This window comes from Ambystoma mexicanum, chromosome 4p, assembly GCF_040938575.1.
Source record: "Ambystoma mexicanum isolate Mex_15411 chromosome 4p, UKY_AmexF1_1, whole genome shotgun sequence".
Classification (NCBI taxonomy): Eukaryota; Metazoa; Chordata; class Amphibia; order Caudata; family Ambystomatidae; genus Ambystoma; species Ambystoma mexicanum.
Genome location: NC_090927.1, coordinates 1,111,026,577 through 1,111,043,179, shown reverse-complemented (window position 1 = coordinate 1,111,043,179; position 16,603 = coordinate 1,111,026,577). Strand labels below are relative to the sequence as shown.

Sequence of the window (16,603 nt, the reverse complement as noted above, 5' to 3'; positions counted from 1 at the left end):
CATATTAAGATGTGGTAAGTATTGTGGATGGACCGTACTTCGTCAATCGTATTCTCGATTAGTTCCAGGAATTTCTTTTGGTCAATTGCTACAGAGTTCCAATATACATTGAGGATTGCTATGGAGATAGGTTGTTGATGAACGCCTTCTGGGAGAAGTTGCGACCAAGTAAGCAAAAGTGCTAATAGAGAATAGTTGGCAACGAGAATAGCAGATACTGAGAGACCTTTGTCCATTCGACAGGCGGTGAGCAAACCGGAGGAGGGTCGACCTACAGGACCTTTAGAAGCCGGGGCCAGGAATAGTTCGTATCCGTCGAGCGAAGGGGTTTTAGTCAGCCAGGTTTCTTGGAAGCACAGCAAGTCGAAGGAGCCCAAGTTAACATCACTGAGCGAGGTTAGGTGCAAATAACCTCTGGTGTTCCAGGAAACTAACCTGAGCTCAAGAAGAGCGCTCTTTCGTGCAGCCGTGGACTCTACAAGAGGGCTACGGTTCCTGGGCTGCTATTTTGAGTGCTGCATTGCAAGTGCTTTTGGGAGCCATGCCCAAAAGCTAGAAGAGGTGCGGTTATTGGTAAGGGGCGCTGAGGGGCCACCTTTCTCAGATTGAATAGTTTCAGTAAACTTCCTGTTACTTTCTTGTCGTTCTTTACGAAAGTTGATTTTGGCTTTGGATTCCTCTTTGTTTGAATCTACGACTTCTCCAGCATGGGGTGTGGCATGGATTCACATGCTCATGAATATTCCCCGTCGTCAGGCCGGGAATCCTCGGTATAGAAAAAAATCAGTATCAGTTTCGTTTCTGATCTGTCTTTCTTAGTAGTAACCAATCATTGGTCTCTGGGCCATACTGCCCCCAGCTAATGACTGCCCTCTCCCTAAGCCCCGCCTCTGGCAGACATCCTCAGATTTTTACCGCACGTTCAAGTGTTGGGAGTCCTCGTGCTGTAGCTCTCGAGCTCTCGAGCTCTTGCTGCGTTTTCGCGCTTTTTCAGGAGATTATTCTCATTTTTCGGTTAAATAGAGCCTCAAGCGCCACCGTTTCTACATCCGATCAACGGGGATCCGTTTCGGAGTTTTCTATGCCCCTCAAGGGTGAAGATTTTGTTGAGTTACGCTTTTGAAGGATTCCAGAAGTTCCGAGGCCTACCCCGGACATGGCCCAGGAGAAAGGAAGCTCGACGCCCGGGAAGCTGTTCAGGACCTGCCCTGGATGCCAGCTTCAGAATGTTTTCAAGGAGGACGAGCATTCGTTATGCCTCTACTGTCTCCATGAGGACAAGACGCACACAGAGAAGGACTGTGCGTTTTGTGGGAACATGTCGGAGCGGACCATGAAGGATCGCCACCTCCGTCTCGCCAACTGGCTGGAAGGGAAGAGCCCGTCAGGCGAGAAGAAGAAAAAGTCGTCCGAGCGGTCTTCTAAGTCCTGTGAGGGCGCCCCGGCGACGGGGGCCCAACAAAAGGCTAAGCACCGCGAGTCCGTGGACACTGGGAGCGCCGAACGGTCAGGCTCCTTGGCTGCCAGGCAGGGCGCATACTCCCCTGCGCCATCAACCACGAGCCAACGCTCTGGCTCGGGTAAGAGGAAGTCCGAGAACCCGGCGAAGCTTCTGGAGAGGCCCCGGTTGATCTCGAAGATTCCGGCAGAGGGGGAGCGAGGCTCAGACCCTCCCCCCAAGGTGAAGGCCCCAGGCGTACAGAAGGTGACAATGGCCTTAATTCACCCTGCTAAGACCTCGATTGAGGATGTCGCCGCGGCCCTGGCTCAGCCTGTGGAGGCTACACCAGTGGAGGCGACCTCAGGACCCAGAGTCTCCCTGACACCGCGGAGGGAGTAGTCTTTCAGGCCCATTGAGAAGACCCCCGCGAAATCCTAGTTGGAAAAGGTGGGGGAGGGGCTGGTGGCCATCGTGGATATGGACACGACCTGTAAAGAAGAGCTCCTCGAAGTCATGGAAGAGGCCCAGCCCATCGGGAGGGATCCCGAAGAGGGCAACAACGAGAGCGACGGTGTCGCCGTCAAGGCTCCTCAAGAGCCCTCGCGTCCGTCATTTCCGGTGCCGCAGGACACTTCGGCGGCCATTTTGTCAGCGATTTAGTCCTTAAGCTCGGAGATAAGGCAAGGTTGCCCCTTCCCCCGAGGGAGGTACCTGAGCCAGACCCGACGGGGGAACCGGAGCCAGGACCTTCCGAAAGTCCACTGCATAAGAGGAGGAGGACGCATCCTACGCCACCTCTCCCCCCTCTGCGGCCTGCTCTGTCTTCCCCCGGTCTACTACCCACGGGGATGATACAGGCACGGACACGGCTACGACAGGGTCAGATGACGACAGAGGCGACGACGGGACGTGTCCCCCGTCGCCCCCTGCTCGGGCGTCCCCGCCTGACGAGATTGGATCCTTTCATGCCATGATTTCCAGGGCATCTGAGCTCTTCCAGCTCTGCCCAGAAGACAAGAAGGAAGGGTTCCTTTACCAACGGCGCGAGGCTAAAAGGAAGACGGTCCTTGCCGTACCGCTTCTTGATGACATCTGGGATGAGGGGCTCGCCCTCCTCAAGAACCCTGCCACGGCGCCGGCAAAGAAGGACCGGTACGAGAAGAAGTACTGGGTCCCCGACGCTGCCCCTTGTGCCTTCGGGTGCAACCTACCCCAGATTCGGTCATCTCGGCGGCGGCAAAGAAGAAAGCTGGGGGGGCATCGGCCTCGACATCAACTTCCCTGCCGGACGGCGAGGGCGGGAAGCTGGACACGATGGGACGGATCATCTCATCCGCAGCGATGACTATCAAGGCAGCCAACGCCCTGGCTATTGTAGCCCGCTACGACAGGGAGTTGTGGTTCAAAATCGCCCCTCTATAGGACTTTCTTCCGGGCGCCAAAAGGGCTGAGGCTCTTGAAATCCTAAAGGAGGGTGAGATTGCTTCGGACCACGCCATCACAGTGGCAACGGACATCGCTGACACCGGTTTCCGTCAGTTGGGCAACGGCGTTGGCTTGAGACGACGAGGATGGCTCAAGGCCACGGATTTCCGCCAGGACGTACGAACCAAGGTTTTGGACATGCCCTTCGACGGGAACAACCTTTTTGGGAAGGCGGTTGATGAGTCCCTTCAGGCCATCAAAACAGACACCGAGACTGCCCGGGCACTGGGAGTGCTCCAACGACGACGGCCGTCCTTTCGGAGCTCCGGAGGCAAACAAGGTGCCTCCAAGGGATCCGGCAGTGGCTCCTCCACGTAACGCAAAGCGGCAAGATCTTCGTCCCAGGAAGCCTACAGGGGACGCGGCAAGTCAGGTGGTGCCCGTCATTGTCGACAGGGAGGTCAAGGAGGCAAGGCAGCCTCCAAACAAGATTGAACCAACCGTGGGGTCGGGCCCCCGCCGAAGCACCCCGGTGGGAGGCCGGCTGGCGAGTTTCGTCGGTGTGTGGGAGTCCATCTCCACCGACCGTTGGGTGCTGGACGCCCTGGCCCAAGGGCACGCCCTCGAGTTTCAGAAGAAGTGCCCTCGCGTTCCACCCGTGGCCAGGAAGGAAAATCACGTCCCTCAACTACTGTTTGAAGTAAGGGCGATGCTCAAGAAGGGTGCCATCGAGCTCGTCCCAAAGAGGCTTCGGGGCTCCGGAGTTTACTCAAGGTACTTCCTCGTAAAAAAGAAGACAGGGGGATGGTGTCCCATCCTGGACCTGCGACGACTGAACAAGTACATCAAGGCACAGAAGTTCCGTATGGTCACCCTCCAGCACGTGCTGGGACAGCTGGAGGAGGGCGATTTCCTATCGTCGTTGGACTTGGAGGATGCGTACTTCCACATCCCCATTCTAAAAAGACACCGAAAGTTCCTCAGGTTCGTGGTCCAAAGGCGGCACTACCAGTTCAAGTCCCTCCCGTTCGGATGGAAGTCGGCACCCAGGGTGTTCACCAAGTGCCTGGCACCGGTGGCGGCGCGGCTTCGCTTACAGGGGATCCACGTCTACCCCTACCTGGACGACTGGCTCATCCGGGCAAGGACAAGGGAGCTTGCCGTGGAGCAGACTGCGAAGACCGTCCAGCTGCTCATGGACCTGGGTTTCTCCATCAACTTTCCAAAATCCCACCTGGTTCTGTCGCAAGTCGCCCTGTTTCTGGGAGCCAAGCTCGACACAGTGGCACGGCTGGCCTTGCCGTCGGAGGAAAGGACCAGGACCATTCTGGGCAAGGTGCAGCGTCTGCTGGCCACGGACATGGCCAGGGTAAGATCTATCAAATCCCTCCTCGGGATGATGTCCTCCTGCATTTATCTGGTGCGCCTTTACAGGCTTCGGATGCGCCCCTTACAAGAGTTCCTCGACGCCCGCTGGGTCCAGTCGACGGCAGCTTTGAGGACAGGATCCCTCTCAACGAGACGTTCCGTCAGGCGATCCGGTGGTGGGGTACTCGCTCCCATCTGTCGGCCGGGCACGGACTTTCAGACCCCAGCTCACCAGGTGACGGTGACGACAGACGCCTCCCTGGAAGGTTGGGGAGCGCACTCCGGAGATCTTCATGTGAGAGGCCTTTGGCTCCCGGAGGAGAAGTCACTCCACATCAACATCTTGGAGCTCCGCGCAGTGTTCTGGGCCCTCGGGTCCTTTCTTCCTCCCTCAAGGGCAAGGTGGTGAGGATCTTCACCGACAACACCACCACGATGTTCTACATCCGGAAGCAGGGTGGAACCAGGTCCCCGGCCCTATCCAAGGAAGCCCAGGATCTGTGGCATTGGGCCGTAGCCCAAGGGATGTTTCTGGTGCCTCTTCATCTGGCAGGAATAAAAAACACGATCGCTGACTCACTCAGCAGGGAGCTGCGCTTGTGCAACGAGTGGGAACTACGCCAGGATCAAGTGGATTGACTCTTCTGACGATGGGGTGAACCCCAAATCGATCTCTTCGCGACAGCGACGAATTCCAAGTGCCGGAGGTTCGCCAGCAGGTTCCCCCAGCCGAGGAGCATGTGCGATGCTTTCTCGGTCCCCTGGGACGGCCTATTTCTTTATGCGTTCCCTCCGCTGCCGTTGCTGCTCCGGCTCATCAACCAGCTCAAGAGGTCCCCGTGCAGGATGATCCTCGTCGCACCGGCGTGCCCGAGACAGATCTGGTTCCCGGACCTTCTGGACTTGTCAACGTCCACACCAGTCAAGCTGCCGACGGACGCAGACCTTCTCTCCAGAGAAGGAGGCGCCATTCTTCACCACAACCCGTAGTCGCTGAACTTGCAGACCTGGCCCCTGCAGCACTACAGTTTGGAGGGTACGACATCCCGGCCGACTGCCGAGAGGTTCTTGCAAAGGCCAGGGCGTCCTCAACTCTCAAGTGCTACGGACATAAATGGAAGAGGTTCTCTGCCTGGTGCCGTGCACAGATTAACCCTCTGCGGATTACGGCCCCTCAAGTACTGCCGTACCTACTGTCGCTGGCCAAAGATGGACTGGCTCACGCCTCCATCAAAATACATCTGGCTGCAATCTCCCGATATACCAGGACTACGGGGCGGGCGTCCTTGTGGTCTCATCGCCTGGTGAAAGAATTCATGAAGGCACTATTCCGATCATTCCCGCCGGTAAAGGCTCCTGCCCCGACGTGGGTGCTTAATGTGGTGCTGACCAGGCTCATGGGGGCCCCATTCGAGCCTATGCATTTGGCGCCTTTGAAGTTCCTGTCATGAAAGACAGCTTTCCTCGTGGCCATCACCTTCGCACGACGAGTGGGAGAGATCCAGGCCCTATCTTGCAAGCCTCCATACTTGACTTTTCATGACACGAGGGTGGTGCTGAGGACACACCCCTCCTTTATGCCCAAGGTGCCGTCGGACTTCCACCTCAACGAGCCCTTGCTGTTGCCAGTTTTCTTCCCGTCGCCGGCCGAGAGGACTTTGCACTCACTGGATGTAGCTAGAGCGCTGAAGTTCTACGTGGACCGCACGAAGAGTTTTCGGAAGACGTCACAGCTGTTTGTGAACTTTGGGACTGTGAATCAAGGGAAGGCTCCCTCGAAGACTTCATTTCCAGATGGCTCTCCGGCTGCATCATGCACTGCCACCGGTTGGCAAACCGACCATTGTCCGGTCGTCCGAGAGCCCATTCGACCAGAGCGAACCACGGCGTTCCTGTCTGGTGTGTCCCTGCTGGACATCTGCAGGGCTGCGGCGTGGAGGTCGACGCACATCTTCACAAGATTCTACTGCGTCGATCTGGACTCCAGGGAGGAGTCCAGGGTCGGCCAAGCAGTGCTGTGCAACCTGTTTGCCTAAGGTGAGCCTGGTGAGGAGGTAAGAGACGCTTAATGTTGAGTTGTTGTATTGCTTAACCCTTTAAATGCCAGCAACGAGCAGGCTCGTCGGTAAAAACCGCTCCAGGTTGCCACCGACGAGCCGGCTCGTCAGTGGCACTTAAGGGGTTAATGAGGGGGGAAATGTTGGTGGGTTTGGGCGGTGAATACCACAATTTTAAAAAAAACCCATTGGCACTGGGGGGGAACCTCAATGGCACTTAAGAGGTTAATGTTGAACCTGTTGCCACCTCCCGTGGTTGTGCATGTGTGTACTGCTATGTATTCTCTTATTCATGAGCATGTGAATCCATGCCAGACCCCATGCTGGAGAAGGAACAAGTTACTTACCTGTAACTGTGTTTCTGCAGCATTTGTCTGGCATGGATTCACATGCGAACCCTCCCGCCTACCCCTCTGCGGCTCTTCACTTGGTCATACTGCCACTTTACATGCTATCAAATCTGAGGATGGCTGCCAGAGGCGGGGCTTAGGGAGAGGGCAGTCATTGGCTGGGGCAGTATGAACCAGAGACCAGTGATTGGTTACTACTAAGAAAGACCGATCAGAAACGAAACTGATACTGATTTGTTTCTATACCGAGGATTCCCGGCCTGACGACGGGGAATATTCATGAGCATGTGAATCCATGCCAGACCCATGCTGGAGAACAACAGTTAAAGGTAAGTAACTTGTTCCTTCTACCCTAGATGGTATTGGAATGTCCTGAGATAGAAGTTGGTTCTTAGTCGAAAAACTCACTTTTTTACTATGGCAGAGCTTCGTTGAAGATGGTCGGTAGGTGTTTCTATGTTTGTGAGGGTTGCCTTGGGGGCACGTTGGGTTCGTGGTTGATGACTGTTTTCACTGTTTATTCGTACCTTGGTTCTTGTAGGTTCGAAGCTTTTAGAGTTTTCATGCTCAGCGGCCTCACTCTGTAGGGATAGGTGGTATCCTAAAGTTACGAAATCTCTTGCTCGGTCAATCAGTATGTTTTTGACTCTTCTTGAGAGAATGTGAAGATGACAAATCGCCCTTCCATGATAGTGGCTTGGTTCAACTATCCACAAGTCGTCTGAGTTAATTTGAGTAAGCTTAGGTATGAGATGAATCTGAACCAAGGTACCTCCTCTGTTTAGTATGACTTTGTCTCGGTTTTCTTTAGTTTGTTCCAGTTTGAGAATCCATTTCCTAGGATGTTTCTCTAACTTTGTTGGTTTTTGGTATATATTCATCTTTGATCCGTAGTGCCGGGCTGCGTGGGTTTTATTTTGTCTCGGACTGTCCTCCTGTTGATAGTTTCCTGATGTCGATTGGGGAGGGTATCTGGGAGTAGCAGGTAGGCCCGAAAAATGGGGGCGATCTGACGATTGAGGCCTACGCCCTTCCGGCTGTGATTTAAGTTTGTTTGGCCCATCCTTTCCGCTCTGTTTTATTGGGTGGTCATTGGTGCTTTTATGCGCTGTTTTTGCTCTGGCTGGTGCCGATTTTCTTTCGGCAATCCTCATGAAGGGCGATTGGTTTCCTTTGTCCTCTAGCCTGCTGTTGACTGAGGGATCGTTGGTATGAGGTCCCAGTAGGGGAGATCTGCTTGAATCGTCAGAGCGCCCAGGCAATGAACCCATGGGGGCTTCCACATCTTAGTGTTCTGTGAGGTTCATCAGGTCTGTATTTGACAAAAAATCCTCTGTTGTTGGCGAGTTCTTAGGTTTTTGGTTCGTAGGTGTGTCATGGGTGTTCAAGAAGTCACAATCCTTTTGGGGTAGTTGGGTTTGAGAAGTGTGGTTTGACGGGGCTGCCAAAACAGGCTTGTATACAGAGCTGATTGTTTTTTTGAAAAGTACTTTTGGGCCGGGAATTTCCAAATTCGGTAAAGGGCGAGTATGTTTAGGCTTCGCAGATTCGAAAATTGAATAGGATTGGTCCGTCAATTCTAATGACGCTTTTTGATTTTCTTTGTCTACTACTAGAACAATGTTGGTGGCAGACCCATTAGCAATTCGTGTAGGCGGCAGTTGAACTATTTTGGAAGCCAATTTGGTTCTCACAGGGGAGATGGATTTGTGTGAATGGTTAGAGGTCAGATCCATAGGTGGCGATGGAATGATGGCCGGAATTACTTGCATGTTTGAGGAATCGCGTTTCTCTAAATGATTCAAAGCAGATTCTATTGCCTGGAGGCGTGAAGAAATGGCAACCATATTTGCACATGGCATATTTTTCTTTTCTTTCCTTTTCCTCTTGGGCCATGATGTGGCCTTCTAAAAAAAAATTAGCTTTGTATGAATCATGGCCTGTAGAGTTGGATGGTCCTTTAATGTATCGTAGAGTGATTCGTATAGTTTAGTGAAGGGGGCCAGAGCAATTGTAAGTGTGGACATGTATGAAAGTAGGTCTGGCTTCTTTTAGGGTGTTTCTTTGGTGAATGTTGCGGATTTTCGGTTTGGGCCAAGCGTAGGAGTAGAAGGGATCGAAAAGCCTGATCTCTCCGAGTGGGAGTCATGGTCTTGATAAGATTTCCTCCTGTCTCTGGGATCCAGAGAGAATGAATTTTGGTGGGCATTTTGCTGAGGTTGAGATTGTTGATCAAGCTCAGTTTGATGTGCTCTCATCTTTTTGTTTCAAGGGGGTGAAGTTGGCCCTGTTTTATCCTGCAACTCATAGATGGACGATGGTGAAGGCGGAGTAGAGATCGATGCAACCACTTGCTGCTGCCTATGATCAGACCCCGAGCGGGCGTCGGGCTCTAAGATTTGTTTCTGCTCTTTGGATGATATGAGTGGAGAAGTACTCTGTAGAGATGGTGAAGAGTTTGAGATTAGAGGCAGACATGAATTTTGGCCAAAAACAAAGTCAGTGGGGTATCAAGTTTGAGTTTGCTTGACTAAATGCAGTTTGTTTGTCCAGGATGTTTGCAGGCAAAACTGCATTTTCTGTGGAAGGAGAACTAAATTTAGAGGAGGCTGGCGTGATCTTTAGTGCCTCATCAGTTCTTTACTTGCTCAGGGATTGTAAATCGAGAACTGCATCACGCAATTCAGCGTCCTCAGTTCTCTCAATGTGCCAGTGCATATGGAACCTTGTTGCTTTAAGAAATTTGCCAAAGTTGATAGAGGAGAAAGTGCAGACCCTAGAGTCTTGGTGTATAAGGGTCTTCCTTTGTTTAAAGGCTGTTTTGATCTTGCTAACTTTTGTTTGTCTGCTTTGTCTGGAGCCTCTTTTTCTCTTTTCCTGGTTTGTATCCAGCGCTAGACGAGGGCGTTAACTTGGGTTTGGTGTTCCCTTGTTGACTTATGGTTGAAGCTGCTGAGCGCCAGGGGGGGGCATGGCTCAGACGCCGCAAAAGGGCTGCAAGACCCCGGCTCTGATGACGCTTCGGGAGACGCGCCATCCATGTGGGCTCCTCTCGGGCAGACTGGCAGCTCAACCAGATCATCCCGCTCCTGGAGCGAAGCCCAAGACTGGGAGCCCCTGCCCTCCCCGTGGACAAGGACCCAAACCACGCGGAGATCCGAGGAAGCCGCATGGTCCAGAGCCTCCCGTGGTCCCAGGCACACCCCCGGCGTCAATCCCCTTCGCTCTCCCGCCGAGCTCCGACACGCCTCGGCGAGAGGGAGGGAGGGGGAGCTGGGAGGCACACGAGTCTGACGTTGCTCCTCGTCCTTCACCGTGCCGCACTCTCCGAGGAGCGGCTCAGACCTGACCCCCAGACCCGTCGGAGCACACCTGCCCTACTGCATACCTCCGGGGAAAGCTGGTAAGCGAGCATGAGGAGGCCCGGTGAGCGGGGCCGTAATGCTCTGTGTGGCATTGTCCTCAAGGTTTGGTTGTTGTGAAGGCTATTTAGAGGCCTGTGATGAGTTTGCCAATGTTCCTGGTGTTTTCAGAGCACCATTTGGTATTGGGCACAGTCTTGATCCAAGAGAATATGTGGGCAGCTTGGGATCTTTCTTTCCTGCTTTTTTCCCAACAGTTTTGAGGGGTTTTGCAACGCTTGATGGCGTCTCAGCTGGGTCGAGGGTTTCAGTTTGGAAAAGTTTATCTAAATGCGGGTGGGGGCGCAGACTTTCGTAGGCAACTGTTTTCATCTTCAAGCGGCGACAGGGGGTAGGCCGTCATCCCAGTCACGACAGCCATGACTGCACGACTGCCACTCTCCGCCACTCTGCGTCCGCTCCGCGGTCTGCTAGGGAGATGTAGATGCTTCAGTGACTCCTCCTCCAGTAAGGAATGGACAGAGAGGACAGACTCAGCAGGATAGGTACGCTGCACGACTGCCACTCTCTGCCACTCCTTGGTCTGCTAGGGAGATGTAGATGCTTCAGTGACTCCTCCTCCAGTAAGGAATGGACAGGGTGGACAGACTCAGCAGGTTAGGTTCTCTGCACAACTGCTACTCTCCGCCACTCCCTTTTAGGAAGGATGGCACTGTCAAACAACTCAATACCAGCCCATTAAGTGAGGTTGAAAGACCCTTTCTAAAACCTGATTGCTGCCTTGGTATAATACCCTTTTTTTTTTTACCCAAACTTCCAATTCCCCTAGGATGAGACCAGCAAAAATGTTGCTGTCGGCATTCAAAAGGGAAATTGCCCGATAGTTGGCTGCTAACAATCGGTCCCCCTTTTTATAAATGGGAATAACTATAGAGTTTTTCCAAGAGTCAGGAAAAACCTTCCACAGAATTGTTATCGAACAGTTTTTTTTAGGACCCTTGCCCAAACGGGTGGATCCATTTTTAAAATTGAGTTGCTCAGGCTGTTCGGCCCCACAGCTCTGGATGCTGAGGATTTTCGTATCAGCATTTCTAGATCTACGGCCGAAAAGTCCAGGAACCAATTACCTAGTTTTATTATCTCCCCAAGACTAGTATTCGGGCAATCATAGACTCCTGCAAAATGAGCACACCACACCAGTTCTTGGATAGCCACATCCTGTTTTTGCGAGCGACTAATTCCATTCATTCCAACCAATGCCCAGAAATTTCTTGAGTTTCCCCGGGAGAGGGCAGCTAGCATTTTCTCCCCATCTTGCTGGAACATAAGACCCCTATGAGCTCTAACCCAGTTTCTATAAGAGTTGTTAAGCAATCTCAGACCCTCCTTAAGCTGATCGATATCTTGACAATGTCTCTTTAACCAACCTCTTTGAGTTCTAAGTTGCTTTTTTTACCATTATATCAACATTAAAATAATGTTTGAAAGTCCCATGTAATTTCTGGATGTTTGATTCTTTTGGGGCCACATTAGATAAGAAAAGAGGGAAATCAAATGGATTACAAAAGTTTGATAGTTGTTGGTCAGAAAGTTGGTGAGCCAAAATGCTCAGTTCACTGTTTAACACTTTGCCCCCCCCTTTGAAATCTTCTTACAGCATTACCAGCTTCATTCATAGACCGCTCTTGATCATAGAACACTGCATCGGGATCCCCCTCTAACCGCAGACTTGCAATTAACATTATATGATCGTCAATGTTGCCCTCCCCCAAATGAAAGTCAAGACACATCTCAAAAATGCCTTTCGAGGTGAAAAGGTAATAAATTGTTGAGAAAGCCTCCCCTCTCCTCCAAGAGGGAGCATTTGGCATATCTCCCCTGATGTTATCATTAAACATTTGCAGACCCCATTCTGTCAAAAAATCTACCCAAGTTTCACCATTACTTGTCTTTTGACGACATCTTCCCGAACTCGGTCATTCGTCGTGATACATTGAGAGTTCAGATCACCTGCAAGGATAAAGTCATCTCGGGGGAACTGCTCAAAACATTCCTCTAAACCATTAGACAGACTAAGCAGAAAATTGTATGAAGAAATTATTTTAGGGTTCCATTAAACATTTATAATAATCCAGCCCTTACCCCTGCTGGCCCCTTTTTGTTGCTCGCACCATTAGAATACCTCCACTAATATCCGATACACTCTTTGATTAGTCAAAAATCTCATTACTGCATGCCACCATCAAACTCCCCCTTGGCCTTCCCCCCTCTGAACCCGAGCCAACTGCTGAAAAATAGAAAAACCTTCAAACCCCACTGGGCAAGTTAACCAAGTCTCTTGGAATCTGCTGATTTAAAGATTTGAGTTTTCCTTGGTTCTTGAGAGAAGGAATTATACCCTCTGGTGTTCCAAGATAGTACTTTTAGTTGATTCTTCCCTAGAGTCTCTGTTGGCAGATGCCCATTTTAAGGATAACCTGGGAGATTATCTCTGGAACCATTTCCCACATATTTACTGTGGTTGGTGTTAGGCAGAAACCTGTGCAGTTCCCTTAGGGACCACTGCAAAAGATTTAGGACTACAGGTGGTTGGCAGTAAACCCAATTGGTAGCAGTCTGTACCACCCAGATTTACCTGGTAGCTGTGGCTGAGCAGTCAGACTTCTCTCAAGATGAGTTAGGCAGTATATAGAGTATACACAATAGGTACAGAGATACAGTAGCACAAGCAAACACTGACCAGAGCTTTGGTGTAAAAGTATATAATTATTTATTTAAAGACACACTTGTAAATTACACTAGCACAAAGAGAGGTAAATAAATTCAACACACAGTCACTATTATATATATATATATACAACCCTAATTACTTATTAGACCAGTCTTAATGAGAAACGCCACTTATTTTCAGACAGAGGTGAGCGCTTAACATAAGATGGCACTCTAATAAGTTATTGAAAAAGGGAGGGAAAAAAGCAGAGTAATGAAAGCACACAAATTCAATACTTTTCAAAGAACCACAGTGAGGCAGGTTAGGCAAAGTCTACTGGAGAGCAAGGAAGTTCAAATGCCAGGCCCACTCTTAGAGAGAGAGCAAGCAAAATGTGTCCAGGATCACACAGTGGGGTTATGCCCAAAGAGTCTTTGTAGAAAGTTCACAAAAGATTGAGGTTAAGTCAGGAAAAGTTAGTTAACAGGTCCCAGGCTAGCCCAGGTTAGAAAGTCGAGGATTTACTGTCACCCCGAACGATCTGTCGCAAGGGAAGACAGGCGGGACACATTACCTGAAAGTGGGAAGAATGCTCCAGCGGGGGCAGTTGTTCCTGTCAGCGGGCGGAAGTCGGTGTTTCGTCCAGAGGAAGAGGGGGTCTCGACGTGGAGGAAAGCTGAAGGTCGTTGTGCTGCCAGGGAAGAAACCAGCCGCAGAGTTTCCCGGTTACAAGGTACCACCCTGTTCTTCGCGGTAGTGGTGATCCGTGGTATTCCGGTTGCCGAGGTGCTTGGCACGGGCAAGGCGGCCACGAGATGGTCCAGGAAGGCGAAAAGACAGGCAAACTGGTTATCCCCACCAGTCAAAGGAAGAAGACTCTCTGGACTGGAGATCTCCTCTGTCGTCGGGGAAAAGTGGTGAGACGGTTCCGCAGGGCTCCACCGGTGGTGTCGTCGTTGCAGGTCAGCTCGGCTTCTCCCTCCTCGGATTCTTTAGGTCCTGTGGCGACTTCTGAAGTTCCAGTCCCCAAAGCCCTGCTTTTATGCAGAAAACCCCCATTCAGCCTAGCTGTCAATCAAACATGCTAAGTGGTGAGCCGGGCGCTCACCACTTGGGCCAATCACACAAGAGTGCGACTTGAGTTGCCGAGGCAGAATGGCACCACTTTTGGAGGCTTCTGTGGAGAAGCCCGCCAAAAAGTGGAACAAAGGGCTCGACTTGGGTTGGAGTCACAGAAGCGAACACAAACGCCATTTTGGAACCAAGTTTCGGCAAAAATTACCAACCGGTGAATTAATATTAATTTAATAAACCGGCGGTATGTTCGAGGCTATATTAAAAAGTGGTAGCCTCGAACAATCGGAAAATCCCAGAGGAATATATTTGCGGTCAAATATAAAAGGTAGTATCCACTGCGACCAGCCAAAACTCGGTCGGGGGGGGGACTGGACAGTGCCCCCTCGAACAACAGACCCGGGGGCAATCTAATTGCCCCGACTAGTACGTCCACAATATAATAATAATAATAATAATAATTAGGCTTTTATATAGCGCTACAAACCCTCAGGTATCCGAGCGCTGCTTATTATTACCCACGGTGTGTGGTGCTCATTTATCGACCTCGGAAGGATGAAAGGCTGAGTTTGGCCCCGCCGGGATTCGAACCTGCGTTAACAGGCTCTGCACGGGTGTCAAAGCGAGCGCTCTACTCGCTGTGCCACTTGACCGGCTAATATGATGGTTTGTACTGGTTCTGTTCACAATTTGAGACTAGTAAAGCCAATGGTGACTTTACATGCCCTGGGAGACAGTAGTCAGTCCCAGGGTATGGAGTCTATGTTTGGGGGTCGCTACGACTCCCCTGGGTTACGGCACGGAGGGTGCTGTGTAACCCACATACCAAAAACACATGAAGCCCTATGGGGTAAAGGACCCCATAGTCCATAAAACACATACAAAGTCAGAGGAACACCTCAAATCATGTCTAAGAGTGGGAGGAAAAGAGTTTCACTCTTAGCAGGAGAAAAAAATAAACCCCAAAAATCCAGCAAAGCTGCTGGGGGACTCACTAGGTTTGGGAAATTAGCCTTTACAGAGAATTCTCCCTAACAGTTGGCGAGCATCCCTCTTTATTCTTGGGTAAAGCACTGCGGATATCCTGTGTTGACAATCGGGGGTACTGGACATAGGTTGGAGATCAACAGACCTCTTTGATCCCATGCCTCTATCTCCCCCAGAATTAAGTCCGCACTAAGTCTTGACTTCAGAGTTGCTTCCGCTGTGTTTGTATCTGGGCCTTGAGGAAAGCTAACTACATCAATATCCTCTGTTGTGAAAAAAAAATTCGCCAGGGATCATACTAATTTCCTATAGAATTGTAGATTGATTTAAAGGCAAATTATTTTGCATTAAAGGAGTTTTTCTTGATAGGAAAACTTTACAATTTTTTTTTGTTTTTTGTTGGTTAATTAAATTCTGTGAGGCAGTCACCATGTTGTTATTTACCAGTGAGGAAGCCAAAATAATGCTTCCATTGCCCCTTGCTGGCAAGTCCTCCACCTGAGGCCCTTGTGGGTACCTGCCCCTGAAAATAGTCTCCTGCCCCTTATTATCCAAATTGTTCACCTCTCCCGCCATAGGTGCCCCAGCTTTAATGATCTGATCCAGCGGCTTTCCCAGACTGGAGATGACACCATTTTGGGTTTTTTTCAGAAAAATCGGTGCAATTTTTACTGAGAATTTGTGATTTATATTGGCTTTTTGCCAAAAGAAATGTGAGCAATTTTCTTTGGCGGCTCAGGTATCTGTCTGGCTTCCAACTGTTAATTTATCGATCGTTTTTCCTTTTTCCATCGAGTCATTAACACATTCATTATTTACTCTATTTGTCTTCTTGGTCTTATTCCCTTGATATTTTTTAAGGGGGATCTCTTTCTGGATTTTTTCAACCTTTTTCATACCCTCCTTTAACTTTTTCAGGAATTGGTTGGAGTCTGCAGACTTAAACTTCTTTTTTTTTCCTTCTTTCCCTGAGTACTGAATTGAGGTTGAGGCTCAGGTTGTGGTCTTGCCCTTCTTTTTCTGTTCTTTTTAGTCTTTCCATTAATTTTCTTACTCTGTGGGACTGCCCGATCTGAGTCTCCTGAGGAAATATTAATCGGACACTCTTTGTCCTCTTGCAGAAGATCATTGTCCACCACAAGAGCCATCCTCAGGAACTCTTCCATTATAGAGTCTGGGAGTGGAGTATCTTGTAAGAAAGGTTCAATACCAGTTTTTTGAGGCAAACCCTTCTCTCGCGTCTCAGTCCTTCTGTCATTCAACTCTAGTTGCTCAGAAATGGTTGCCGATTTTTTTCACAAGATCCCCACATAGAACAGTCAATAGATCCAACTTTCCTGATTGATCCTTAACTACTTTTTGGAGACTCCTCACCGGTTCACCCATAGCCTCATTGGTTGCCGATTTTAAAGCAACCATAGATGATTTATTTATCTCCAGTTCTTTTGTAACCTCAAGTAATATGCCCGTATGTTGTTGCACTTCCAACTTTAAATTTTCAAACACTTTAACCAGTGTAGTTAAAACAAAGTTTAAAGCCATTATTGTGGGCTGTACCAGTTCCTGTGTTGAAATTCCTGGTAGGGTACTAGAGATTGGTTGCATCTCATCGGCACAATTACCAGACTTTTGTAAGTCAAAGGCATTATCCTCCGTCCGATCTCTACCCTCAATGATTTGATCTTGTTGACACGGTCCATTTCAAGTTCCAAGAGGTCTTCATCTCTAGGTTCACTAAGACTAACATGGACCTGGCATTGGGAGGCTCCAGATTCACGTGGGGACTCTCCTTGAGTAGGTAAAGCAATCATACTCCCATTCCTCTGTAG

The 16,603-nt window shown here is 50.2% G+C and overlaps 1 protein-coding gene across 1 annotated transcript in view; it reads left to right on the top strand.

The window, feature by feature from the left end:
- SOS1 (SOS Ras/Rac guanine nucleotide exchange factor 1) overlaps nucleotides 1-16,603 on the top strand; it is a 2,649,334-nt gene that overhangs the window by 1,005,883 nt on the left and 1,626,848 nt on the right. The gene's annotated exons all lie outside the window — the stretch shown is intronic.